The 25,529-nt window shown below is 40.5% G+C and overlaps 15 non-coding genes across 15 annotated transcripts; 5 read left to right on the top strand and 10 right to left on the bottom strand.

Annotated features, from left to right (window-relative positions):
• Positions 1-844: 844 nt before the first annotated feature.
• LOC130658356 (5S ribosomal RNA) lies at positions 845-963 on the top strand. Its single transcript, XR_008985571.1, has one exon. It is a non-coding gene; the product is annotated as a 5S ribosomal RNA (ribosomal RNA).
• Positions 964-1,313: 350 nt separating this feature from the next.
• On the bottom strand, positions 1,314-1,478 carry LOC130660306 (U1 spliceosomal RNA). The gene has a single exon (XR_008987506.1). It is a non-coding gene; the product is annotated as a U1 spliceosomal RNA (small nuclear RNA).
• A 185-nt stretch (positions 1,479-1,663) lies between these two features.
• On the bottom strand, positions 1,664-1,855 carry LOC130661355 (U2 spliceosomal RNA). The gene has a single exon (XR_008988547.1). It is a non-coding gene; the product is annotated as a U2 spliceosomal RNA (small nuclear RNA).
• A 4,865-nt stretch (positions 1,856-6,720) lies between these two features.
• LOC130658355 (5S ribosomal RNA) lies at positions 6,721-6,839 on the top strand. The gene has a single exon (XR_008985570.1). It is a non-coding gene; the product is annotated as a 5S ribosomal RNA (ribosomal RNA).
• Positions 6,840-7,189: 350 nt separating this feature from the next.
• Positions 7,190-7,354, bottom strand: LOC130660305 (U1 spliceosomal RNA). Its single transcript, XR_008987505.1, has one exon. It is a non-coding gene; the product is annotated as a U1 spliceosomal RNA (small nuclear RNA).
• Positions 7,355-7,539: 185 nt separating this feature from the next.
• LOC130661354 (U2 spliceosomal RNA) lies at positions 7,540-7,731 on the bottom strand. Its single transcript, XR_008988546.1, has one exon. It is a non-coding gene; the product is annotated as a U2 spliceosomal RNA (small nuclear RNA).
• Positions 7,732-12,596: 4,865 nt separating this feature from the next.
• LOC130658354 (5S ribosomal RNA) lies at positions 12,597-12,715 on the top strand. Its single transcript, XR_008985569.1, has one exon. It is a non-coding gene; the product is annotated as a 5S ribosomal RNA (ribosomal RNA).
• A 350-nt stretch (positions 12,716-13,065) lies between these two features.
• LOC130660304 (U1 spliceosomal RNA) lies at positions 13,066-13,230 on the bottom strand. The gene has a single exon (XR_008987504.1). It is a non-coding gene; the product is annotated as a U1 spliceosomal RNA (small nuclear RNA).
• Positions 13,231-13,415: 185 nt separating this feature from the next.
• LOC130661353 (U2 spliceosomal RNA) lies at positions 13,416-13,607 on the bottom strand. Its single transcript, XR_008988545.1, has one exon. It is a non-coding gene; the product is annotated as a U2 spliceosomal RNA (small nuclear RNA).
• A 4,865-nt stretch (positions 13,608-18,472) lies between these two features.
• Positions 18,473-18,591, top strand: LOC130658352 (5S ribosomal RNA). The gene has a single exon (XR_008985568.1). It is a non-coding gene; the product is annotated as a 5S ribosomal RNA (ribosomal RNA).
• A 350-nt stretch (positions 18,592-18,941) lies between these two features.
• Positions 18,942-19,106, bottom strand: LOC130660303 (U1 spliceosomal RNA). Its single transcript, XR_008987502.1, has one exon. It is a non-coding gene; the product is annotated as a U1 spliceosomal RNA (small nuclear RNA).
• Positions 19,107-19,291: 185 nt separating this feature from the next.
• Positions 19,292-19,483, bottom strand: LOC130661352 (U2 spliceosomal RNA). Its single transcript, XR_008988544.1, has one exon. It is a non-coding gene; the product is annotated as a U2 spliceosomal RNA (small nuclear RNA).
• Positions 19,484-24,348: 4,865 nt separating this feature from the next.
• LOC130658351 (5S ribosomal RNA) lies at positions 24,349-24,467 on the top strand. The gene has a single exon (XR_008985567.1). It is a non-coding gene; the product is annotated as a 5S ribosomal RNA (ribosomal RNA).
• A 350-nt stretch (positions 24,468-24,817) lies between these two features.
• On the bottom strand, positions 24,818-24,982 carry LOC130660302 (U1 spliceosomal RNA). The gene has a single exon (XR_008987501.1). It is a non-coding gene; the product is annotated as a U1 spliceosomal RNA (small nuclear RNA).
• A 185-nt stretch (positions 24,983-25,167) lies between these two features.
• On the bottom strand, positions 25,168-25,359 carry LOC130661350 (U2 spliceosomal RNA). The gene has a single exon (XR_008988543.1). It is a non-coding gene; the product is annotated as a U2 spliceosomal RNA (small nuclear RNA).
• Between the last annotated feature and the right edge of the window lie 170 nt (positions 25,360-25,529).

The raw sequence follows: 25,529 nt of genomic DNA, 5'->3' as shown, positions 1-25,529 counted from the left end.
CTTAACTTGTAAATAAGCATTAAACTGCAAGTCAAAACTTTTTGTTTATAAGTAAAAAAATCGGATCGAATTCGATCCGAAAACGCCGATACGCAATTTAATTGGTTAAAAAAAAAATCTTTTGTTTAATACTTAATTATGATTGGTTAAAAAAACATGATTTCGATCCTATTTTTATGATGAAAAAACGAGTAAAGTTTATTTCGTTAACACTTACGTTAAATATTCGTACGTTTTTGTATTAACTTACAAATCAAATCGCAGTTATGTCTGGACGTGGAAAAGGTGGAAAAGCTAAGGCTAAAGCCAAGACAAGATCCTCAAGAGCTGGACTTCAATTTCCAGTCGGTAGAGTGCATAGATTCCTTCGTAGAGGGCACTATGCTAACCGAATTGGATCTGGAGCACCAGTTTACTTAGCAGCCGTCTTGGAATATTTATCTGCTGAGATATTGGAGTTGGCTGGTAACGCAGCAAGAGACAACAAAAAAGCTAGGATTATTCCAAGACATTTACAATTGGCTGTTCGTAATGATGAAGAATTAAACAAACTTTTGAGCGGTGTAACCATTGCAGCTGGTGGTGTTTTGCCAAACATTCAAGCTGTCTTACTCCCAAAGAAGAACGACAAAGGACAGAAGAAGTAAACCGCTACACTCAGAAAACAACGGCTATTTTTATAGCCACACATCTTTAAAAAAACATTGTTTTTTTCACAAAACTATAACCTTAAAGTCTAATAGATAATCCATGCATACGCCTTGTCCTAAGTAACTCAAAGAAATTAAATAAAAAAATTTGATCACAACGTCAAAATAAATTGCACGTATTTGCCCCTACTAATGTCTACGGCCATACCACGATGAACACACCCGTTCTCGTCTGATCACGGAAGTTAAGCATCGTCGGGCCGGGATAGTACTTGGATGGGGGACCGCCTGGGAACTCCCGGTGTCGTAGGCTTTTCATTTTCATTTGTTGCCTTTTCATTTCAATGGTGCTGTGATATATTTCTTGTTATAACAATTAAGGAACGTGGCGGTTGTTGAAAGTGTTTCCTATGACATTTTCCTACGACATTTTCAGGTGATAGTACGAGAAAAAAGAGCTTTCAAATGCATACAAACTCGATCTATTGCCGATCATCCAATAACCCTGACGGAATGGCAAATAAAATAAAATTCCGCCGCCTTCCGAGGACTTATATCGCAATCACGTTTCGTAACAGCCAAGCGAGGTTTTACCTTAGCGTTTAAGTCACCACCGACATTTGGCCGCGCAACTTTTCTAAGCTCATTCATTTTGAATTAAGGAGGGGGCGAGCGCGGACGCAGGCCCCCACTACCAGAAATTGTACGGTCGAGTTACTGACGTTTGCAGTAATCGCAGAGGTCAGCCCAAGCGTAGTGCAATGCAAGAGCCTCACTCTGGAAGAAAACCCTCATTGATCAGTCTTTACTTCCCCGTCAGGTAAGTATGAGTTGGAACTGCACCGTAGCATGAGGGTACCCTTCAAAGTTTGTTAATGCTTGTGGCTTGAGTGTGTTATAAACTGCCGTGTCGCGGGGCATAGGCTGTATTCTCCCCCAGTGTACGCGTTTTGTTCCCGCCGTAGACTATGCAGAGTGCCGTCGGAAAGAGGACTGCTATTATTCTTTTATTGCTTATGTGGGCCGCCATCGGTAATAGTGCAACACCAAGGCAACCCGTGGTCACGGCGTGAATGAATCCACCTCCATGACCCAAGGCCAAAAATCAGATTAATATACTGACCATTCAGAGAATGGCCTACCAGATATTAAACTGATAAGAACAGATACTACACTTGATCTTAGCCATTAGGCCGAGAAGCGATAAAGAACAAGCGTTGCCATGATAGGCATCGTCCACACACCGTAACTGCTTGTGGAGCATGTCACGTTACTGTAAAGCTTACAACTGTCACCGCGTACGGATGGACGGCGACATAGTAAAAATCACGGCTGTTGATTTAGCCGTAGGATGGAGAGCGACTGTAGCGAGTGGATGGTAACTTACATGAATGCTAACAAAGGCGACGATACTAAGTGCGTGATATTACTTTCCAATATGACTGCGTACATTCCGTTTATCAACGCATTACGCCAGAACGTGCGCGCGCGTTACACAGTAGACCATGCAGCCGAAATGCGACAGTGCGACCCTGCCAGGAGTCGAACCTGGAATCCCCTGATTCGTAGTCAGATGCCTTATCCATTGGGCCACAGGGCGATGCTTATGACTTCGCCCCATCGTTATTTTGGCTTGCGCATTCGTTTTACTTACGACAGAATTCTTCGTGTTTGTAGCCATGAAAGAAAGGGACTTCTGTGAGTGAATTTTTTTACTGTGGTCTAATAAAAAAGTCGAAACGCAGTGCCCAATATATGAATTGCTCCTAATAGCCGGAAACAGGCCGTGTCGATGATGTAGGCCGACATACGCAACGCAAACCAAAGAACGCTTTATGAAAATCCTAACACGGGCGCGGAAGAAGCCCAAATTAACAGAGTAGATGTAATGCTGAAGACCTCAAACTCCAGCAGCTTCTCTTTCAGACTATTGCGTCGTGCTACAAATAAAAATTAACATGCTTTCGCATAGTCGCGGCTCCCAAAACGGACATTATACGATGTACAGAAACACACATTTCTGTTTTCGCGCCAAATCAATTCCCGGGAGTGGTACTTTTACGTCCGCATACTTCGCACCGTCTTAAATTATATCTCATTTACACGGTAATGTTTAGTATACTTCTACTGTGATAACAAGCATCGTTTATCGTTGGATTGTTGTAAGAAAACATTAAAAATGAGTGAAGCAGCTTCTCCAAAGAAAATCGCACCCAAGAAGAAACCTGCTGCAAAGAAGACAGCTGATCACCCTAAATATGTGGACATGATCAAGGCTGCTATCGCTACCCTAAAGGAACGCGGTGGTTCATCTCGCCAAGCTATTACAAAATATATTCATGCAAATTACAAAGTTGCTGAAAACTCAGATCATCATCTGAAAATGGCTCTTAAACGAGGAGTAACATCAGGCGATTTGATTCAAACTAAAGGCACTGGTGCTTCTGGATCATTCAAGCTAGGTCAGGTAAAAAAAGAAAAACCTAAGAAAAAGGCCGCAGCAAAAAAGCCAACGGCAAAGAAGCCTACTGCAAAGAAAAGTACACCAAAAAAGAAGCCAGCAAAGAAGAGCACGCCAAAGAAAGCAGCAAAGAAGCCTGCCACAAAGAAAGCCTCGGCTAAGAAACCAGCAGCTAAGAAACCCACAAAGAAGCCTGTTGCTAAAAAACCTGCAGCAAAGAAGGTCAAAAAGACTCCCAAAAAGGCAGCAAAGAAGACCGCAAAAAAATAATTTGTGTGTATCTGGCTATTACATTAACAAACGGCTATTTTTATAGCCACACATTTACAAAAAAACATTATCTTGGTACAAAGTTAAACTTGTTTAAGTCACTTAAACAGTTAAAAAAGAGTAATTTTAAGATTAGATTCCCTAAGTTTAAGTATTTTCGTTTTTAAATTTCTTATTTTCTTGCTTTTACTTTTCTTGCCCTTCATATTTTTAACATTGTCAAACTTTATGTAGCATAAAATTTTTATGTAGCATAAAATTTAAACAGAAAGCAGAACAAAGTTTGATATAAAAAGCTAGCCGTAATATTTTTTATGGATGTGTGGCTATAAAAATAGCCGTTTTTTGTTTGGTAAGATGCTTAGGCACGTTCCCCACGAATTCTTCTTGCCAACTGGATGTCTTTAGGCATGATTGTAACTCGTTTTGCGTGAATGGCACACAAGTTAGTATCCTCGAACAAGCCAACAAGGTACGCTTCAGAAGCCTCTTGCAGAGCCATAACGGCTGTGCTCTGGAATCGCAGATCTGTTTTGAAGTCCTGAGCAATTTCTCGCACAAGACGCTGGAAAGGCAACTTGCGGATCAAGAGCTCGGTTGACTTCTGGTATCTTCTGATTTCTCTGAGAGCAACTGTACCAGGTCTGTAACGATGTGGTTTTTTCACTCCTCCAGTAGCTGGTGCGCTTTTCCTCGCAGCTTTAGTGGCGAGTTGTTTTCGTGGAGCCTTTCCTCCAGTAGATTTACGTGCAGTTTGCTTTGTACGAGCCATATTTTAAGAAGTCGATGTAGTACGGATACACAAGACGGTCTAAAATGCACTATCGCGCCAAAGTTTTATTTCTCATATTGATTGACAGCTAAGGTTCAAAACAAACCATTTGATTGGTGCTAAGAAAGTAATTTCTGATTGGCTGCATAATGACATTACGCTCATTACTTTAACATTTTTATAAAATCTGTGTTTTTTGGCTACGGGAAAACGGCTGTATCTTCTGATACACAAAAGCTTTTGACTTTTTTTTTTTTTAGTAAGTAGCAGAAGGTTTGGCGAATTCCAACGATGCCAAATTTATTGCCTTACTGAAACATTAAGACCACGAATTTTTAAAAAAACTACAGTTTTACTTAAAAAAATGTACAAAATGTTCGGAACATTTTGTAATGACGCAACTCTATTGGTTAATTAGGGTGTTTCCACGAGCAGTAGGTAATTTTATGGCCTCTTTTTAAAGCTGTCTGAATTCTGTTAACTCAAACGTTGTTTTTGTACTCGTTCTGTACGCAACTATATCAATATGTCTGGACGCGGAAAAGGAGGTAAAGGATTGGGAAAAGGAGGTGCTAAACGTCACCGAAAAATTCTTCGTGATAACATTCAGGGAATCACAAAACCTGCTATTCGACGTCTTGCTCGACGAGGTGGTGTCAAACGTATCTCTGGCCTTATCTATGAGGAAACCAGAGGTGTACTGAAGGTTTTCTTAGAGAATGTTATTCGTGATGCTGTAACCTACACAGAGCACGCTAAACGCAAGACCGTTACCGCTATGGATGTTGTTTATGCCTTAAAACGTCAAGGAAGAACTCTTTACGGATTCGGAGGTTAAGCGTTGTCATTGCTCAACAAAAACGGCTATTTTTATAGCCACAAATCTTTTAAAACATTACTTTGTGCACGCTTCCAAATTACACAATGTGTAAAGTCTTGTCACAGTTACATTTATTGCTATACGATACTATGTCATATATGACACAAAAAAAATTTAGAAATACTTTGTAGGGTTAATTTGCCTGGGAGTGTTTCCGTGAAAAGCTGGGTTAAGTTAAATGTAAGCAATAACATGGATCAATGTACTTGTCTTTTCTGCAAGTACAGCTAATAATACGTATGAAAAGTGAAGCTAATCCACACACACACATGGGGAAGTATTTTAAATGTAGGCTAGTGTTCTTAAGCACATTATTTAGAAGTTTTATTAACTTCGGTTAACTTGTAGTGACGCCAAGTAAATGTTTTTTTAAAGATGTGTGGTCTTAAAAAAGACCGTTTGTGTTTGGTAGACGTTGGTTTACTTGCTGCTTGTGTATTTTGTGACGGCTTTTGTTCCTTCACTGACTGCGTGTTTTGCAAGTTCTCCAGGCAAGAGAAGACGTACTGCGGTTTGAATTTCACGAGAAGAGATGGTCGACTTTTTGTTTTGAAGAGCCAAACGCGAAGCTTCGGAAGCAATGCGCTCAAAGATGTCGTTGACAAATGAGTTCATGATGCTCATAGCTTTGCTTGAAACTCCGACATCTGGGTGAACTTGTTTCAAAACATTGTAGATGTAAATAGCATAACTTTCCTTTCTCTTTCTCTTGCGTTTCTTTTCACCAGTTCCACCAATCTTTCCTCCTTTTTTGCCGGCTCTTTTTTCACCTTTCTTGGCTACTTTAGGTGCCTGTTTTCCTCCTTTAGCTGCTGCGTCAGACATGGTTAAAAATTTTTGCTACTTAACTTGTAAATAAGCATTAAACTGCAAGTCAAAACTTTTTGTTTATAAGTAAAAAAATCGGATCGAATTCGATCCGAAAACGCCGATACGCAATTTAATTGGTTAAAAAAAAAATCTTTTGTTTAATACTTAATTATGATTGGTTAAAAAAACATGATTTCGATCCTATTTTTATGATGAAAAAACGAGTAAAGTTTATTTCGTTAACACTTACGTTAAATATTCGTACGTTTTTGTATTAACTTACAAATCAAATCGCAGTTATGTCTGGACGTGGAAAAGGTGGAAAAGCTAAGGCTAAAGCCAAGACAAGATCCTCAAGAGCTGGACTTCAATTTCCAGTCGGTAGAGTGCATAGATTCCTTCGTAGAGGGCACTATGCTAACCGAATTGGATCTGGAGCACCAGTTTACTTAGCAGCCGTCTTGGAATATTTATCTGCTGAGATATTGGAGTTGGCTGGTAACGCAGCAAGAGACAACAAAAAAGCTAGGATTATTCCAAGACATTTACAATTGGCTGTTCGTAATGATGAAGAATTAAACAAACTTTTGAGCGGTGTAACCATTGCAGCTGGTGGTGTTTTGCCAAACATTCAAGCTGTCTTACTCCCAAAGAAGAACGACAAAGGACAGAAGAAGTAAACCGCTACACTCAGAAAACAACGGCTATTTTTATAGCCACACATCTTTAAAAAAACATTGTTTTTTTCACAAAACTATAACCTTAAAGTCTAATAGATAATCCATGCATACGCCTTGTCCTAAGTAACTCAAAGAAATTAAATAAAAAAATTTGATCACAACGTCAAAATAAATTGCACGTATTTGCCCCTACTAATGTCTACGGCCATACCACGATGAACACACCCGTTCTCGTCTGATCACGGAAGTTAAGCATCGTCGGGCCGGGATAGTACTTGGATGGGGGACCGCCTGGGAACTCCCGGTGTCGTAGGCTTTTCATTTTCATTTGTTGCCTTTTCATTTCAATGGTGCTGTGATATATTTCTTGTTATAACAATTAAGGAACGTGGCGGTTGTTGAAAGTGTTTCCTATGACATTTTCCTACGACATTTTCAGGTGATAGTACGAGAAAAAAGAGCTTTCAAATGCATACAAACTCGATCTATTGCCGATCATCCAATAACCCTGACGGAATGGCAAATAAAATAAAATTCCGCCGCCTTCCGAGGACTTATATCGCAATCACGTTTCGTAACAGCCAAGCGAGGTTTTACCTTAGCGTTTAAGTCACCACCGACATTTGGCCGCGCAACTTTTCTAAGCTCATTCATTTTGAATTAAGGAGGGGGCGAGCGCGGACGCAGGCCCCCACTACCAGAAATTGTACGGTCGAGTTACTGACGTTTGCAGTAATCGCAGAGGTCAGCCCAAGCGTAGTGCAATGCAAGAGCCTCACTCTGGAAGAAAACCCTCATTGATCAGTCTTTACTTCCCCGTCAGGTAAGTATGAGTTGGAACTGCACCGTAGCATGAGGGTACCCTTCAAAGTTTGTTAATGCTTGTGGCTTGAGTGTGTTATAAACTGCCGTGTCGCGGGGCATAGGCTGTATTCTCCCCCAGTGTACGCGTTTTGTTCCCGCCGTAGACTATGCAGAGTGCCGTCGGAAAGAGGACTGCTATTATTCTTTTATTGCTTATGTGGGCCGCCATCGGTAATAGTGCAACACCAAGGCAACCCGTGGTCACGGCGTGAATGAATCCACCTCCATGACCCAAGGCCAAAAATCAGATTAATATACTGACCATTCAGAGAATGGCCTACCAGATATTAAACTGATAAGAACAGATACTACACTTGATCTTAGCCATTAGGCCGAGAAGCGATAAAGAACAAGCGTTGCCATGATAGGCATCGTCCACACACCGTAACTGCTTGTGGAGCATGTCACGTTACTGTAAAGCTTACAACTGTCACCGCGTACGGATGGACGGCGACATAGTAAAAATCACGGCTGTTGATTTAGCCGTAGGATGGAGAGCGACTGTAGCGAGTGGATGGTAACTTACATGAATGCTAACAAAGGCGACGATACTAAGTGCGTGATATTACTTTCCAATATGACTGCGTACATTCCGTTTATCAACGCATTACGCCAGAACGTGCGCGCGCGTTACACAGTAGACCATGCAGCCGAAATGCGACAGTGCGACCCTGCCAGGAGTCGAACCTGGAATCCCCTGATTCGTAGTCAGATGCCTTATCCATTGGGCCACAGGGCGATGCTTATGACTTCGCCCCATCGTTATTTTGGCTTGCGCATTCGTTTTACTTACGACAGAATTCTTCGTGTTTGTAGCCATGAAAGAAAGGGACTTCTGTGAGTGAATTTTTTTACTGTGGTCTAATAAAAAAGTCGAAACGCAGTGCCCAATATATGAATTGCTCCTAATAGCCGGAAACAGGCCGTGTCGATGATGTAGGCCGACATACGCAACGCAAACCAAAGAACGCTTTATGAAAATCCTAACACGGGCGCGGAAGAAGCCCAAATTAACAGAGTAGATGTAATGCTGAAGACCTCAAACTCCAGCAGCTTCTCTTTCAGACTATTGCGTCGTGCTACAAATAAAAATTAACATGCTTTCGCATAGTCGCGGCTCCCAAAACGGACATTATACGATGTACAGAAACACACATTTCTGTTTTCGCGCCAAATCAATTCCCGGGAGTGGTACTTTTACGTCCGCATACTTCGCACCGTCTTAAATTATATCTCATTTACACGGTAATGTTTAGTATACTTCTACTGTGATAACAAGCATCGTTTATCGTTGGATTGTTGTAAGAAAACATTAAAAATGAGTGAAGCAGCTTCTCCAAAGAAAATCGCACCCAAGAAGAAACCTGCTGCAAAGAAGACAGCTGATCACCCTAAATATGTGGACATGATCAAGGCTGCTATCGCTACCCTAAAGGAACGCGGTGGTTCATCTCGCCAAGCTATTACAAAATATATTCATGCAAATTACAAAGTTGCTGAAAACTCAGATCATCATCTGAAAATGGCTCTTAAACGAGGAGTAACATCAGGCGATTTGATTCAAACTAAAGGCACTGGTGCTTCTGGATCATTCAAGCTAGGTCAGGTAAAAAAAGAAAAACCTAAGAAAAAGGCCGCAGCAAAAAAGCCAACGGCAAAGAAGCCTACTGCAAAGAAAAGTACACCAAAAAAGAAGCCAGCAAAGAAGAGCACGCCAAAGAAAGCAGCAAAGAAGCCTGCCACAAAGAAAGCCTCGGCTAAGAAACCAGCAGCTAAGAAACCCACAAAGAAGCCTGTTGCTAAAAAACCTGCAGCAAAGAAGGTCAAAAAGACTCCCAAAAAGGCAGCAAAGAAGACCGCAAAAAAATAATTTGTGTGTATCTGGCTATTACATTAACAAACGGCTATTTTTATAGCCACACATTTACAAAAAAACATTATCTTGGTACAAAGTTAAACTTGTTTAAGTCACTTAAACAGTTAAAAAAGAGTAATTTTAAGATTAGATTCCCTAAGTTTAAGTATTTTCGTTTTTAAATTTCTTATTTTCTTGCTTTTACTTTTCTTGCCCTTCATATTTTTAACATTGTCAAACTTTATGTAGCATAAAATTTTTATGTAGCATAAAATTTAAACAGAAAGCAGAACAAAGTTTGATATAAAAAGCTAGCCGTAATATTTTTTATGGATGTGTGGCTATAAAAATAGCCGTTTTTTGTTTGGTAAGATGCTTAGGCACGTTCCCCACGAATTCTTCTTGCCAACTGGATGTCTTTAGGCATGATTGTAACTCGTTTTGCGTGAATGGCACACAAGTTAGTATCCTCGAACAAGCCAACAAGGTACGCTTCAGAAGCCTCTTGCAGAGCCATAACGGATGTGCTCTGGAATCGCAGATCTGTTTTGAAGTCCTGAGCAATTTCTCGCACAAGACGCTGGAAAGGCAACTTGCGGATCAAGAGCTCGGTTGACTTCTGGTATCTTCTGATTTCTCTGAGAGCAACTGTACCAGGTCTGTAACGATGTGGTTTTTTCACTCCTCCAGTAGCTGGTGCGCTTTTCCTCGCAGCTTTAGTGGCGAGTTGTTTTCGTGGAGCCTTTCCTCCAGTAGATTTACGTGCAGTTTGCTTTGTACGAGCCATATTTTAAGAAGTCGATGTAGTACGGATACACAAGACGGTCTAAAATGCACTATCGCGCCAAAGTTTTATTTCTCATATTGATTGACAGCTAAGGTTCAAAACAAACCATTTGATTGGTGCTAAGAAAGTAATTTCTGATTGGCTGCATAATGACATTACGCTCATTACTTTAACATTTTTATAAAATCTGTGTTTTTTGGCTACGGGAAAACGGCTGTATCTTCTGATACACAAAAGCTTTTGACTTTTTTTTTTTTTAGTAAGTAGCAGAAGGTTTGGCGAATTCCAACGATGCCAAATTTATTGCCTTACTGAAACATTAAGACCACGAATTTTTAAAAAAACTACAGTTTTACTTAAAAAAATGTACAAAATGTTCGGAACATTTTGTAATGACGCAACTCTATTGGTTAATTAGGGTGTTTCCACGAGCAGTAGGTAATTTTATGGCCTCTTTTTAAAGCTGTCTGAATTCTGTTAACTCAAACGTTGTTTTTGTACTCGTTCTGTACGCAACTATATCAATATGTCTGGACGCGGAAAAGGAGGTAAAGGATTGGGAAAAGGAGGTGCTAAACGTCACCGAAAAATTCTTCGTGATAACATTCAGGGAATCACAAAACCTGCTATTCGACGTCTTGCTCGACGAGGTGGTGTCAAACGTATCTCTGGCCTTATCTATGAGGAAACCAGAGGTGTACTGAAGGTTTTCTTAGAGAATGTTATTCGTGATGCTGTAACCTACACAGAGCACGCTAAACGCAAGACCGTTACCGCTATGGATGTTGTTTATGCCTTAAAACGTCAAGGAAGAACTCTTTACGGATTCGGAGGTTAAGCGTTGTCATTGCTCAACAAAAACGGCTATTTTTATAGCCACAAATCTTTTAAAACATTACTTTGTGCACGCTTCCAAATTACACAATGTGTAAAGTCTTGTCACAGTTACATTTATTGCTATACGATACTATGTCATATATGACACAAAAAAAATTTAGAAATACTTTGTAGGGTTAATTTGCCTGGGAGTGTTTCCGTGAAAAGCTGGGTTAAGTTAAATGTAAGCAATAACATGGATCAATGTACTTGTCTTTTCTGCAAGTACAGCTAATAATACGTATGAAAAGTGAAGCTAATCCACACACACACATGGGGAAGTATTTTAAATGTAGGCTAGTGTTCTTAAGCACATTATTTAGAAGTTTTATTAACTTCGGTTAACTTGTAGTGACGCCAAGTAAATGTTTTTTTAAAGATGTGTGGTCTTAAAAAAGACCGTTTGTGTTTGGTAGACGTTGGTTTACTTGCTGCTTGTGTATTTTGTGACGGCTTTTGTTCCTTCACTGACTGCGTGTTTTGCAAGTTCTCCAGGCAAGAGAAGACGTACTGCGGTTTGAATTTCACGAGAAGAGATGGTCGACTTTTTGTTTTGAAGAGCCAAACGCGAAGCTTCGGAAGCAATGCGCTCAAAGATGTCGTTGACAAATGAGTTCATGATGCTCATAGCTTTGCTTGAAACTCCGACATCTGGGTGAACTTGTTTCAAAACATTGTAGATGTAAATAGCATAACTTTCCTTTCTCTTTCTCTTGCGTTTCTTTTCACCAGTTCCACCAATCTTTCCTCCTTTTTTGCCGGCTCTTTTTTCACCTTTCTTGGCTACTTTAGGTGCCTGTTTTCCTCCTTTAGCTGCTGCGTCAGACATGGTTAAAAATTTTTGCTACTTAACTTGTAAATAAGCATTAAACTGCAAGTCAAAACTTTTTGTTTATAAGTAAAAAAATCGGATCGAATTCGATCCGAAAACGCCGATACGCAATTTAATTGGTTAAAAAAAAAATCTTTTGTTTAATACTTAATTATGATTGGTTAAAAAAACATGATTTCGATCCTATTTTTATGATGAAAAAACGAGTAAAGTTTATTTCGTTAACACTTACGTTAAATATTCGTACGTTTTTGTATTAACTTACAAATCAAATCGCAGTTATGTCTGGACGTGGAAAAGGTGGAAAAGCTAAGGCTAAAGCCAAGACAAGATCCTCAAGAGCTGGACTTCAATTTCCAGTCGGTAGAGTGCATAGATTCCTTCGTAGAGGGCACTATGCTAACCGAATTGGATCTGGAGCACCAGTTTACTTAGCAGCCGTCTTGGAATATTTATCTGCTGAGATATTGGAGTTGGCTGGTAACGCAGCAAGAGACAACAAAAAAGCTAGGATTATTCCAAGACATTTACAATTGGCTGTTCGTAATGATGAAGAATTAAACAAACTTTTGAGCGGTGTAACCATTGCAGCTGGTGGTGTTTTGCCAAACATTCAAGCTGTCTTACTCCCAAAGAAGAACGACAAAGGACAGAAGAAGTAAACCGCTACACTCAGAAAACAACGGCTATTTTTATAGCCACACATCTTTAAAAAAACATTGTTTTTTTCACAAAACTATAACCTTAAAGTCTAATAGATAATCCATGCATACGCCTTGTCCTAAGTAACTCAAAGAAATTAAATAAAAAAATTTGATCACAACGTCAAAATAAATTGCACGTATTTGCCCCTACTAATGTCTACGGCCATACCACGATGAACACACCCGTTCTCGTCTGATCACGGAAGTTAAGCATCGTCGGGCCGGGATAGTACTTGGATGGGGGACCGCCTGGGAACTCCCGGTGTCGTAGGCTTTTCATTTTCATTTGTTGCCTTTTCATTTCAATGGTGCTGTGATATATTTCTTGTTATAACAATTAAGGAACGTGGCGGTTGTTGAAAGTGTTTCCTATGACATTTTCCTACGACATTTTCAGGTGATAGTACGAGAAAAAAGAGCTTTCAAATGCATACAAACTCGATCTATTGCCGATCATCCAATAACCCTGACGGAATGGCAAATAAAATAAAATTCCGCCGCCTTCCGAGGACTTATATCGCAATCACGTTTCGTAACAGCCAAGCGAGGTTTTACCTTAGCGTTTAAGTCACCACCGACATTTGGCCGCGCAACTTTTCTAAGCTCATTCATTTTGAATTAAGGAGGGGGCGAGCGCGGACGCAGGCCCCCACTACCAGAAATTGTACGGTCGAGTTACTGACGTTTGCAGTAATCGCAGAGGTCAGCCCAAGCGTAGTGCAATGCAAGAGCCTCACTCTGGAAGAAAACCCTCATTGATCAGTCTTTACTTCCCCGTCAGGTAAGTATGAGTTGGAACTGCACCGTAGCATGAGGGTACCCTTCAAAGTTTGTTAATGCTTGTGGCTTGAGTGTGTTATAAACTGCCGTGTCGCGGGGCATAGGCTGTATTCTCCCCCAGTGTACGCGTTTTGTTCCCGCCGTAGACTATGCAGAGTGCCGTCGGAAAGAGGACTGCTATTATTCTTTTATTGCTTATGTGGGCCGCCATCGGTAATAGTGCAACACCAAGGCAACCCGTGGTCACGGCGTGAATGAATCCACCTCCATGACCCAAGGCCAAAAATCAGATTAATATACTGACCATTCAGAGAATGGCCTACCAGATATTAAACTGATAAGAACAGATACTACACTTGATCTTAGCCATTAGGCCGAGAAGCGATAAAGAACAAGCGTTGCCATGATAGGCATCGTCCACACACCGTAACTGCTTGTGGAGCATGTCACGTTACTGTAAAGCTTACAACTGTCACCGCGTACGGATGGACGGCGACATAGTAAAAATCACGGCTGTTGATTTAGCCGTAGGATGGAGAGCGACTGTAGCGAGTGGATGGTAACTTACATGAATGCTAACAAAGGCGACGATACTAAGTGCGTGATATTACTTTCCAATATGACTGCGTACATTCCGTTTATCAACGCATTACGCCAGAACGTGCGCGCGCGTTACACAGTAGACCATGCAGCCGAAATGCGACAGTGCGACCCTGCCAGGAGTCGAACCTGGAATCCCCTGATTCGTAGTCAGATGCCTTATCCATTGGGCCACAGGGCGATGCTTATGACTTCGCCCCATCGTTATTTTGGCTTGCGCATTCGTTTTACTTACGACAGAATTCTTCGTGTTTGTAGCCATGAAAGAAAGGGACTTCTGTGAGTGAATTTTTTTACTGTGGTCTAATAAAAAAGTCGAAACGCAGTGCCCAATATATGAATTGCTCCTAATAGCCGGAAACAGGCCGTGTCGATGATGTAGGCCGACATACGCAACGCAAACCAAAGAACGCTTTATGAAAATCCTAACACGGGCGCGGAAGAAGCCCAAATTAACAGAGTAGATGTAATGCTGAAGACCTCAAACTCCAGCAGCTTCTCTTTCAGACTATTGCGTCGTGCTACAAATAAAAATTAACATGCTTTCGCATAGTCGCGGCTCCCAAAACGGACATTATACGATGTACAGAAACACACATTTCTGTTTTCGCGCCAAATCAATTCCCGGGAGTGGTACTTTTACGTCCGCATACTTCGCACCGTCTTAAATTATATCTCATTTACACGGTAATGTTTAGTATACTTCTACTGTGATAACAAGCATCGTTTATCGTTGGATTGTTGTAAGAAAACATTAAAAATGAGTGAAGCAGCTTCTCCAAAGAAAATCGCACCCAAGAAGAAACCTGCTGCAAAGAAGACAGCTGATCACCCTAAATATGTGGACATGATCAAGGCTGCTATCGCTACCCTAAAGGAACGCGGTGGTTCATCTCGCCAAGCTATTACAAAATATATTCATGCAAATTACAAAGTTGCTGAAAACTCAGATCATCATCTGAAAATGGCTCTTAAACGAGGAGTAACATCAGGCGATTTGATTCAAACTAAAGGCACTGGTGCTTCTGGATCATTCAAGCTAGGTCAGGTAAAAAAAGAAAAACCTAAGAAAAAGGCCGCAGCAAAAAAGCCAACGGCAAAGAAGCCTACTGCAAAGAAAAGTACACCAAAAAAGAAGCCAGCAAAGAAGAGCACGCCAAAGAAAGCAGCAAAGAAGCCTGCCACAAAGAAAGCCTCGGCTAAGAAACCAGCAGCTAAGAAACCCACAAAGAAGCCTGTTGCTAAAAAACCTGCAGCAAAGAAGGTCAAAAAGACTCCCAAAAAGGCAGCAAAGAAGACCGCAAAAAAATAATTTGTGTGTATCTGGCTATTACATTAACAAACGGCTATTTTTATAGCCACACATTTACAAAAAAACATTATCTTGGTACAAAGTTAAACTTGTTTAAGTCACTTAAACAGTTAAAAAAGAGTAATTTTAAGATTAGATTCCCTAAGTTTAAGTATTTTCGTTTTTAAATTTCTTATTTTCTTGCTTTTACTTTTCTTGCCCTTCATATTTTTAACATTGTCAAACTTTATGTAGCATAAAATTTTTATGTAGCATAAAATTTAAACAGAAAGCAGAACAAAGTTTGATATAAAAAGCTAGCCGTAATATTTTTTATGGATGTGTGGCTATAAAAATAGCCGTTTTTTGTTTGGTAAGATGCTTAGGCACGTTCCCCACGAATTCTTCTTGCCAACTGGATGTCTTTAGGCATGATTGTAACTCGTTTTGCGTGAATGGCACACAAGTTAGTATCCTCGAACAAGCCAACAAGGTACGCTTCAGAAGCCTCTTGCAGAGCCATAACGGCTGTGCTCTGGAATCGCAGATCTGTTTTGAAGTCCTGAGCAATTTCTCGCACAAGACGCTGGAAAGGCAACTTGCGGATCAAGAGCTCGGTTGACTTCTGGTATCTTCTGATTTCTCTGAGAGCAACTGTACCAGGTCTGTAACGATGTGGTTTTTTCACTCCTCCAGTAGCTGGTGCGCTTTTCCTCGCAGCTTTAGTGGCGAGTTGTTTTCGTGGAGCCTTTCCTCCAGTAGATTTACGTGCAGTTTGCTTTGTACGAGCCATATTTTAAGAAGTCGATGTAGTACGGATACACAAGACGGTCTAAAATGCACTATCGCGCCAAAGTTTTATTTCTCATATTGATTGACAGCTAAGGTTCAAAACAAACCATTTGATTGGTGCTAAGAAAGTAATTTCTGATTGGCTGCATAATGACATTACGCTCATTACTTTAACATTTTTATAAAATCTGTGTTTTTTGGCTACGGGAAAACGGCTGTATCTTCTGATACACAAAAGCTTTTGACTTTTTTTTTTTTTAGTAAGTAGCAGAAGGTTTGGCGAATTCCAACGATGCCAAATTTATTGCCTTACTGAAACATTAAGACCACGAATTTTTAAAAAAACTACAGTTTTACTTAAAAAATGTACAAAATGTTCGGAACATTTTGTAATGACGCAACTCTATTGGTTAATTAGGGTGTTTCCACGAGCAGTAGGTAATTTTATGGCCTCTTTTTAAAGCTGTCTGAATTCTGTTAACTCAAACGTTGTTTTTGTACTCGTTCTGTACGCAACTATATCAATATGTCTGGACGCGGAAAAGGAGGTAAAGGATTGGGAAAAGGAGGTGCTAAACGTCACCGAAAAATTCTTCGTGATAACATTCAGGGAATCACAAAACCTGCTATTCGACGTCTTGCTCGACGAGGTGGTGTCAAACGTATCTCTGGCCTTATCTATGAGGAAACCAGAGGTGTACTGAAGGTTTTCTTAGAGAATGTTATTCGTGATGCTGTAACCTACACAGAGCACGCTAAACGCAAGACCGTTACCGCTATGGATGTTGTTTATGCCTTAAAACGTCAAGGAAGAACTCTTTACGGATTCGGAGGTTAAGCGTTGTCATTGCTCAACAAAAACGGCTATTTTTATAGCCACAAATCTTTTAAAACATTACTTTGTGCACGCTTCCAAATTACACAATGTGTAAAGTCTTGTCACAGTTACATTTATTGCTATACGATACTATGTCATATATGACACAAAAAAAATTTAGAAATACTTTGTAGGGTTAATTTGCCTGGGAGTGTTTCCGTGAAAAGCTGGGTTAAGTTAAATGTAAGCAATAACATGGATCAATGTACTTGTCTTTTCTGCAAGTACAGCTAATAATACGTATGAAAAGTGAAGCTAATCCACACACACACATGGGGAAGTATTTTAAATGTAGGCTAGTGTTCTTAAGCACATTATTTAGAAGTTTTATTAACTTCGGTTAACTTGTAGTGACGCCAAGTAAATGTTTTTTTAAAGATGTGTGGTCTTAAAAAAGACCGTTTGTGTTTGGTAGACGTTGGTTTACTTGCTGCTTGTGTATTTTGTGACGGCTTTTGTTCCTTCACTGACTGCGTGTTTTGCAAGTTCTCCAGGCAAGAGAAGACGTACTGCGGTTTGAATTTCACGAGAAGAGATGGTCGACTTTTTGTTTTGAAGAGCCAAACGCGAAGCTTCGGAAGCAATGCGCTCAAAGATGTCGTTGACAAATGAGTTCATGATGCTCATAGCTTTGCTTGAAACTCCGACATCTGGGTGAACTTGTTTCAAAACATTGTAGATGTAAATAGCATAACTTTCCTTTCTCTTTCTCTTGCGTTTCTTTTCACCAGTTCCACCAATCTTTCCTCCTTTTTTGCCGGCTCTTTTTTCACCTTTCTTGGCTACTTTAGGTGCCTGTTTTCCTCCTTTAGCTGCTGCGTCAGACATGGTTAAAAATTTTTGCTACTTAACTTGTAAATAAGCATTAAACTGCAAGTCAAAACTTTTTGTTTATAAGTAAAAAAATCGGATCGAATTCGATCCGAAAACGCCGATACGCAATTTAATTGGTTAAAAAAAAAATCTTTTGTTTAATACTTAATTATGATTGGTTAAAAAAACATGATTTCGATCCTATTTTTATGATGAAAAAACGAGTAAAGTTTATTTCGTTAACACTTACGTTAAATATTCGTACGTTTTTGTATTAACTTACAAATCAAATCGCAGTTATGTCTGGACGTGGAAAAGGTGGAAAAGCTAAGGCTAAAGCCAAGACAAGATCCTCAAGAGCTGGACTTCAATTTCCAGTCGGTAGAGTGCATAGATTCCTTCGTAGAGGGCACTATGCTAACCGAATTGGATCTGGAGCACCAGTTTACTTAGCAGCCGTCTTGGAATATTTATCTGCTGAGATATTGGAGTTGGCTGGTAACGCAGCAAGAGACAACAAAAAAGCTAGGATTATTCCAAGACATTTACAATTGGCTGTTCGTAATGATGAAGAATTAAACAAACTTTTGAGCGGTGTAACCATTGCAGCTGGTGGTGTTTTGCCAAACATTCAAGCTGTCTTTACTCCCAAAGAAGAACGACAAAGGACAGAAGAAGTAAACCGCTACACTCAGAAAACAACGGCTATTTTTATAGCCACACATCTTTAAAAAAACATTGTTTTTTTCACAAAACTATAACCTTAAAGTCTAATAGATAATCCATGCATACGCCTTGTCCTAAGTAACTCAAAGAAATTAAATAAAAAAATTTGATCACAACGTCAAAATAAATTGCACGTATTTGCCCCTACTAATGTCTACGGCCATACCACGATGAACACACCCGTTCTCGTCTGATCACGGAAGTTAAGCATCGTCGGGCCGGGATAGTACTTGGATGGGGGACCGCCTGGGAACTCCCGGTGTCGTAGGCTTTTCATTTTCATTTGTTGCCTTTTCATTTCAATGGTGCTGTGATATATTTCTTGTTATAACAATTAAGGAACGTGGCGGTTGTTGAAAGTGTTTCCTATGACATTTTCCTACGACATTTTCAGGTGATAGTACGAGAAAAAAGAGCTTTCAAATGCATACAAACTCGATCTATTGCCGATCATCCAATAACCCTGACGGAATGGCAAATAAAATAAAATTCCGCCGCCTTCCGAGGACTTATATCGCAATCACGTTTCGTAACAGCCAAGCGAGGTTTTACCTTAGCGTTTAAGTCACCACCGACATTTGGCCGCGCAACTTTTCTAAGCTCATTCATTTTGAATTAAGGAGGGGGCGAGCGCGGACGCAGGCCCCCACTACCAGAAATTGTACGGTCGAGTTACTGACGTTTGCAGTAATCGCAGAGGTCAGCCCAAGCGTAGTGCAATGCAAGAGCCTCACTCTGGAAGAAAACCCTCATTGATCAGTCTTTACTTCCCCGTCAGGTAAGTATGAGTTGGAACTGCACCGTAGCATGAGGGTACCCTTCAAAGTTTGTTAATGCTTGTGGCTTGAGTGTGTTATAAACTGCCGTGTCGCGGGGCATAGGCTGTATTCTCCCCCAGTGTACGCGTTTTGTTCCCGCCGTAGACTATGCAGAGTGCCGTCGGAAAGAGGACTGCTATTATTCTTTTATTGCTTATGTGGGCCGCCATCGGTAATAGTGCAACACCAAGGCAACCCGTGGTCACGGCGTGAATGAATCCACCTCCATGACCCAAGGCCAAAAATCAGATTAATATACTGACCATTCAGAGAATGGCCTACCAGATATTAAACTGATAAGAACAGATACTACACTTGATCTTAGCCATTAGGCCGAGAAGCGATAAAGAACAAGCGTTGCCATGATAGGCATCGTCCACACACCGTAACTGCTTGTGGAGCATGTCACGTTACTGTAAAGCTTACAACTGTCACCGCGTACGGATGGACGGCGACATAGTAAAAATCACGGCTGTTGATTTAGCCGTAGGATGGAGAGCGACTGTAGCGAGTGGATGGTAACTTACATGAATGCTAACAAAGGCGACGATACTAAGTGCGTGATATTACTTTCCAATATGACTGCGTACATTCCGTTTATCAACGCATTACGCCAGAACGTGCGCGCGCGTTACACAGTAGACCATGCAGCCGAAATGCGACAGTGCGACCCTGCCAGGAGTCGAACCTGGAATCCCCTGATTCGTAGTCAGATGCCTTATCCATTGGGCCACAGGGCGATGCTTATGACTTCGCCCCATCGTTATTTTGGCTTGCGCATTCGTTTTACTTACGACAGAATTCTTCGTGTTTGTAGCCATGAAAGAAAGGGACTTCTGTGAGTGAATTTTTTTACTGTGGTCTAATAAAAAAGTCGAAACGCAGTGCCCAATATATGAATTGCTCCTAATAGCCGGAAACAGGCCGTGTCGATGATGTAGGCCGACATACGCAACGCAAACCAAAGAACGCTTTATGAAAATCCTAACACGGGCGCGGAAGAAGCCCAAATTAACAGAGTAGATGTAATGCTGAAGACCTCAAACTCCAGCAGCTTCTCTTTCAGACTATTGCGTCGTGCTACAAATAAAAATTAACATGCTTTCGCATAGTCGCGGCTCCCAAAACGGACATTATACGATGTACAGAAACACACATTTCTGTTTTCGCGCCAAATCAATTCCCGGGAGTGGTACTTTTACGTCCGCATACTTCGCACCGTCTTAAATTATATCTCATTTACACGGTAATGTTTAGTATACTTCTACTGTGATAACAAGCATCGTTTATCGTTGGATTGTTGTAAGAAAACATTAAAAATGAGTGAAGCAGCTTCTCCAAAGAAAATCGCACCCAAGAAGAAACCTGCTGCAAAGAAGACAGCTGATCACCCTAAATATGTGGACATGATCAAGGCTGCTATCGCTACCCTAAAGGAACGCGGTGGTTCATCTCGCCAAGCTATTACAAAATATATTCATGCAAATTACAAAGTTGCTGAAAACTCAGATCATCATCTGAAAATGGCTCTTAAACGAGGAGTAACATCAGGCGATTTGATTCAAACTAAAGGCACTGGTGCTTCTGGATCATTCAAGCTAGGTCAGGTAAAAAAAGAAAAACCTAAGAAAAAGGCCGCAGCAAAAAAGCCAACGGCAAAGAAGCCTACTGCAAAGAAAAGTACACCAAAAAAGAAGCCAGCAAAGAAGAGCACGCCAAAGAAAGCAGCAAAGAAGCCTGCCACAAAGAAAGCCTCGGCTAAGAAACCAGCAGCTAAGAAACCCACAAAGAAGCCTGTTGCTAAAAAACCTGCAGCAAAGAAGGTCAAAAAGACTCCCAAAAAGGCAGCAAAGAAGACCGCAAAAAAATAATTTGTGTGTATCTGGCTATTACATTAACAAACGGCTATTTTTATAGCCACACATTTACAAAAAAACATTATCTTGGTACAAAGTTAAACTTGTTTAAGTCACTTAAACAGTTAAAAAAGAGTAATTTTAAGATTAGATTCCCTAAGTTTAAGTATTTTCGTTTTTAAATTTCTTATTTTCTTGCTTTTACTTTTCTTGCCCTTCATATTTTTAACATTGTCAAACTTTATGTAGCATAAAATTTTTATGTAGCATAAAATTTAAACAGAAAGCAGAACAAAGTTTGATATAAAAAGCTAGCCGTAATATTTTTTATGGATGTGTGGCTATAAAAATAGCCGTTTTTTGTTTGGTAAGATGCTTAGGCACGTTCCCCACGAATTCTTCTTGCCAACTGGATGTCTTTAGGCATGATTGTAACTCGTTTTGCGTGAATGGCACACAAGTTAGTATCCTCGAACAAGCCAACAAGGTACGCTTCAGAAGCCTCTTGCAGAGCCATAACGGCTGTGCTCTGGAATCGCAGATCTGTTTTGAAGTCCTGAGCAATTTCTCGCACAAGACGCTGGAAAGGCAACTTGCGGATCAAGAGCTCGGTTGACTTCTGGTATCTTCTGATTTCTCTGAGAGCAACTGTACCAGGTCTGTAACGATGTGGTTTTTTCACTCCTCCAGTAGCTGGTGCGCTTTTCCTCGCAGCTTTAGTGGCGAGTTGTTTTCGTGGAGCCTTTCCTCCAGTAGATTTACGTGCAGTTTGCTTTGTACGAGCCATATTTTAAGAAGTCGATGTAGTACGGATACACAAGACGGTCTAAAATGCACTATCGCGCCAAAGTTTTATTTCTCATATTGATTGACAGCTAAGGTTCAAAACAAACCATTTGATTGGTGCTAAGAAAGTAATTTCTGATTGGCTGCATAATGACATTACGCTCATTACTTTAACATTTTTATAAAATCTGTGTTTTTTGGCTACGGGAAAACGGCTGTATCTTCTGATACACAAAAGCTTTTGACTTTTTTTTTTTTTAGTAAGTAGCAGAAGGTTTGGCGAATTCCAACGATGCCAAATTTATTGCCTTACTGAAACATTAAGACCACGAATTTTTAAAAAAACTACAGTTTTACTTAAAAAAATGTACAAAATGTTCGGAACATTTTGTAATGACGCAACTCTATTGGTTAATTAGGGTGTTTCCACGAGCAGTAGGTAATTTTATGGCCTCTTTTTAAAGCTGTCTGAATTCTGTTAACTCAAACGTTGTTTTTGTACTCGTTCTGTACGCAACTATATCAATATGTCTGGACGCGGAAAAGGAGGTAAAGGATTGGGAAAAGGAGGTGCTAAACGTCACCGAAAAATTCTTCGTGATAACATTCAGGGAATCACAAAACCTGCTATTCGACGTCTTGCTCGACGAGGTGGTGTCAAACGTATCTCTGGCCTTATCTATGAGGAAACCAGAGGTGTACTGAAGGTTTTCTTAGAGAATGTTATTCGTGATGCTGTAACCTACACAGAGCACGCTAAACGCAAGACCGTTACCGCTATGGATGTTGTTTATGCCTTAAAACGTCAAGGAAGAACTCTTTACGGATTCGGAGGTTAAGCGTTGTCATTGCTCAACAAAAACGGCTATTTTTATAGCCACAAATCTTTTAAAACATTACTTTGTGCACGCTTCCAAATTACACAATGTGTAAAGTCTTGTCACAGTTACATTTATTGCTATACGATACTATGTCATATATGACACAAAAAAAATTTAGAAATACTTTGTAGGGTTAATTTGCCTGGGAGTGTTTCCGTGAAAAGCTGGGTTAAGTTAAATGTAAGCAATAACATGGATCAATGTACTTGTCTTTTCTGCAAGTACAGCTAATAATACGTATGAAAAGTGAAGCTAATCCACACACACACATGGGGAAGTATTTTAAATGTAGGCTAGTGTTCTTAAGCACATTATTTAGAAGTTTTATTAACTTCGGTTAACTTGTAGTGACGCCAAGTAAATGTTTTTTTAAAGATGTGTGGTCTTAAAAAAGACCGTTTGTGTTTGGTAGACGTTGGTTTACTTGCTGCTTGTGTATTTTGTGACGGCTTTTGTTCCTTCACTGACTGCGTGTTTTGCAAGTTCTCCAGGCAAGAGAAGACGTACTGCGGTTTGAATTTCACGAGAAGAGATGGTCGACTTTTTGTTTTGAAGAGCCAAACGCGAAGCTTCGGAAGCAATGCGCTCAAAGATGTCGTTGACAAATGAGTTCATGATGCTCATAGCTTTGCTTGAAACTCCGACATCTGGGTGAACTTGTTTCAAAACATTGTAGATGTAAATAGCATAACTTTCCTTTCTCTTTCTCTTGCGTTTCTTTTCACCAGTTCCACCAATCTTTCCTCCTTTTTTGCCGGCTCTTTTTTCACCTTTCTTGGCTACTTTAGGTGCCTGTTTTCCTCCTTTAGCTGCTGCGTCAGACATGGTTAAAAATTTTTGCTACTTAACTTGTAAATAAGCATTAAACTGCAAGTCAAAACTTTTTGTTTATAAGTAAAAAAATCGGATCGAATTCGATCCGAAAACGCCGATACGCAATTTAATTGGTTAAAAAAAAAATCTTTTGTTTAATACTTAATTATGATTGGTTAAAAAAACATGATTTCGATCCTATTTTTATGATGAAAAAACGAGTAAAGTTTATTTCGTTAACACTTACGTTAAATATTCGTACGTTTTTGTATTAACTTACAAATCAAATCGCAGTTATGTCTGGACGTGGAAAAGGTGGAAAAGCTAAGGCTAAAGCCAAGACAAGATCCTCAAGAGCTGGACTTCAATTTCCAGTCGGTAGAGTGCATAGATTCCTTCGTAGAGGGCACTATGCTAACCGAATTGGATCTGGAGCACCAGTTTACTTAGCAGCCGTCTTGGAATATTTATCTGCTGAGATATTGGAGTTGGCTGGTAACGCAGCAAGAGACAACAAAAAAGCTAGGATTATTCCAAGACATTTACAATTGGCTGTTCGTAATGATGAAGAATTAAACAAACTTTTGAGCGGTGTAACCATTGCAGCTGGTGGTGTTTTGCCAAACATTCAAGCTGTCTTACTCCCAAAGAAGAACGACAAAGGACAGAAGAAGTAAACCGCTACACTCAGAAAACAACGGCTATTTTTATAGCCACACATCTTTAAAAAAACATTGTTTTTTTCACAAAACTATAACCTTAAAGTCTAATAGATAATCCATGCATACGCCTTGTCCTAAGTAACTCAAAGAAATTAAATAAAAAAATTTGATCACAACGTCAAAATAAATTGCACGTATTTGCCCCTACTAATGTCTACGGCCATACCACGATGAACACACCCGTTCTCGTCTGATCACGGAAGTTAAGCATCGTCGGGCCGGGATAGTACTTGGATGGGGGACCGCCTGGGAACTCCCGGTGTCGTAGGCTTTTCATTTTCATTTGTTGCCTTTTCATTTCAATGGTGCTGTGATATATTTCTTGTTATAACAATTAAGGAACGTGGCGGTTGTTGAAAGTGTTTCCTATGACATTTTCCTACGACATTTTCAGGTGATAGTACGAGAAAAAAGAGCTTTCAAATGCATACAAACTCGATCTATTGCCGATCATCCAATAACCCTGACGGAATGGCAAATAAAATAAAATTCCGCCGCCTTCCGAGGACTTATATCGCAATCACGTTTCGTAACAGCCAAGCGAGGTTTTACCTTAGCGTTTAAGTCACCACCGACATTTGGCCGCGCAACTTTTCTAAGCTCATTCATTTTGAATTAAGGAGGGGGCGAGCGCGGACGCAGGCCCCCACTACCAGAAATTGTACGGTCGAGTTACTGACGTTTGCAGTAATCGCAGAGGTCAGCCCAAGCGTAGTGCAATGCAAGAGCCTCACTCTGGAAGAAAACCCTCATTGATCAGTCTTTACTTCCCCGTCAGGTAAGTATGAGTTGGAACTGCACCGTAGCATGAGGGTACCCTTCAAAGTTTGTTAATGCTTGTGGCTTGAGTGTGTTATAAACTGCCGTGTCGCGGGGCATAGGCTGTATTCTCCCCCAGTGTACGCGTTTTGTTCCCGCCGTAGACTATGCAGAGTGCCGTCGGAAAGAGGACTGCTATTATTCTTTTATTGCTTATGTGGGCCGCCATCGGTAATAGTGCAACACCAAGGCAACCCGTGGTCACGGCGTGAATGAATCCACCTCCATGACCCAAGGCCAAAAATCAGATTAATATACTGACCATTCAGAGAATGGCCTACCAGATATTAAACTGATAAGAACAGATACTACACTTGATCTTAGCCATTAGGCCGAGAAGCGATAAAGAACAAGCGTTGCCATGATAGGCATCGTCCACACACCGTAACTGCTTGTGGAGCATGTCACGTTACTGTAAAGCTTACAACTGTCACCGCGTACGGATGGACGGCGACATAGTAAAAATCACGGCTGTTGATTTAGCCGTAGGATGGAGAGCGACTGTAGCGAGTGG

This window comes from Hydractinia symbiolongicarpus, chromosome 9, assembly GCF_029227915.1.
Source record: "Hydractinia symbiolongicarpus strain clone_291-10 chromosome 9, HSymV2.1, whole genome shotgun sequence".
Classification (NCBI taxonomy): domain Eukaryota; kingdom Metazoa; phylum Cnidaria; class Hydrozoa; order Anthoathecata; family Hydractiniidae; genus Hydractinia; species Hydractinia symbiolongicarpus.
Note: the sequence above shows the minus strand (reverse complement) of the source record. Positions and strands in the feature narration are given on the sequence as shown.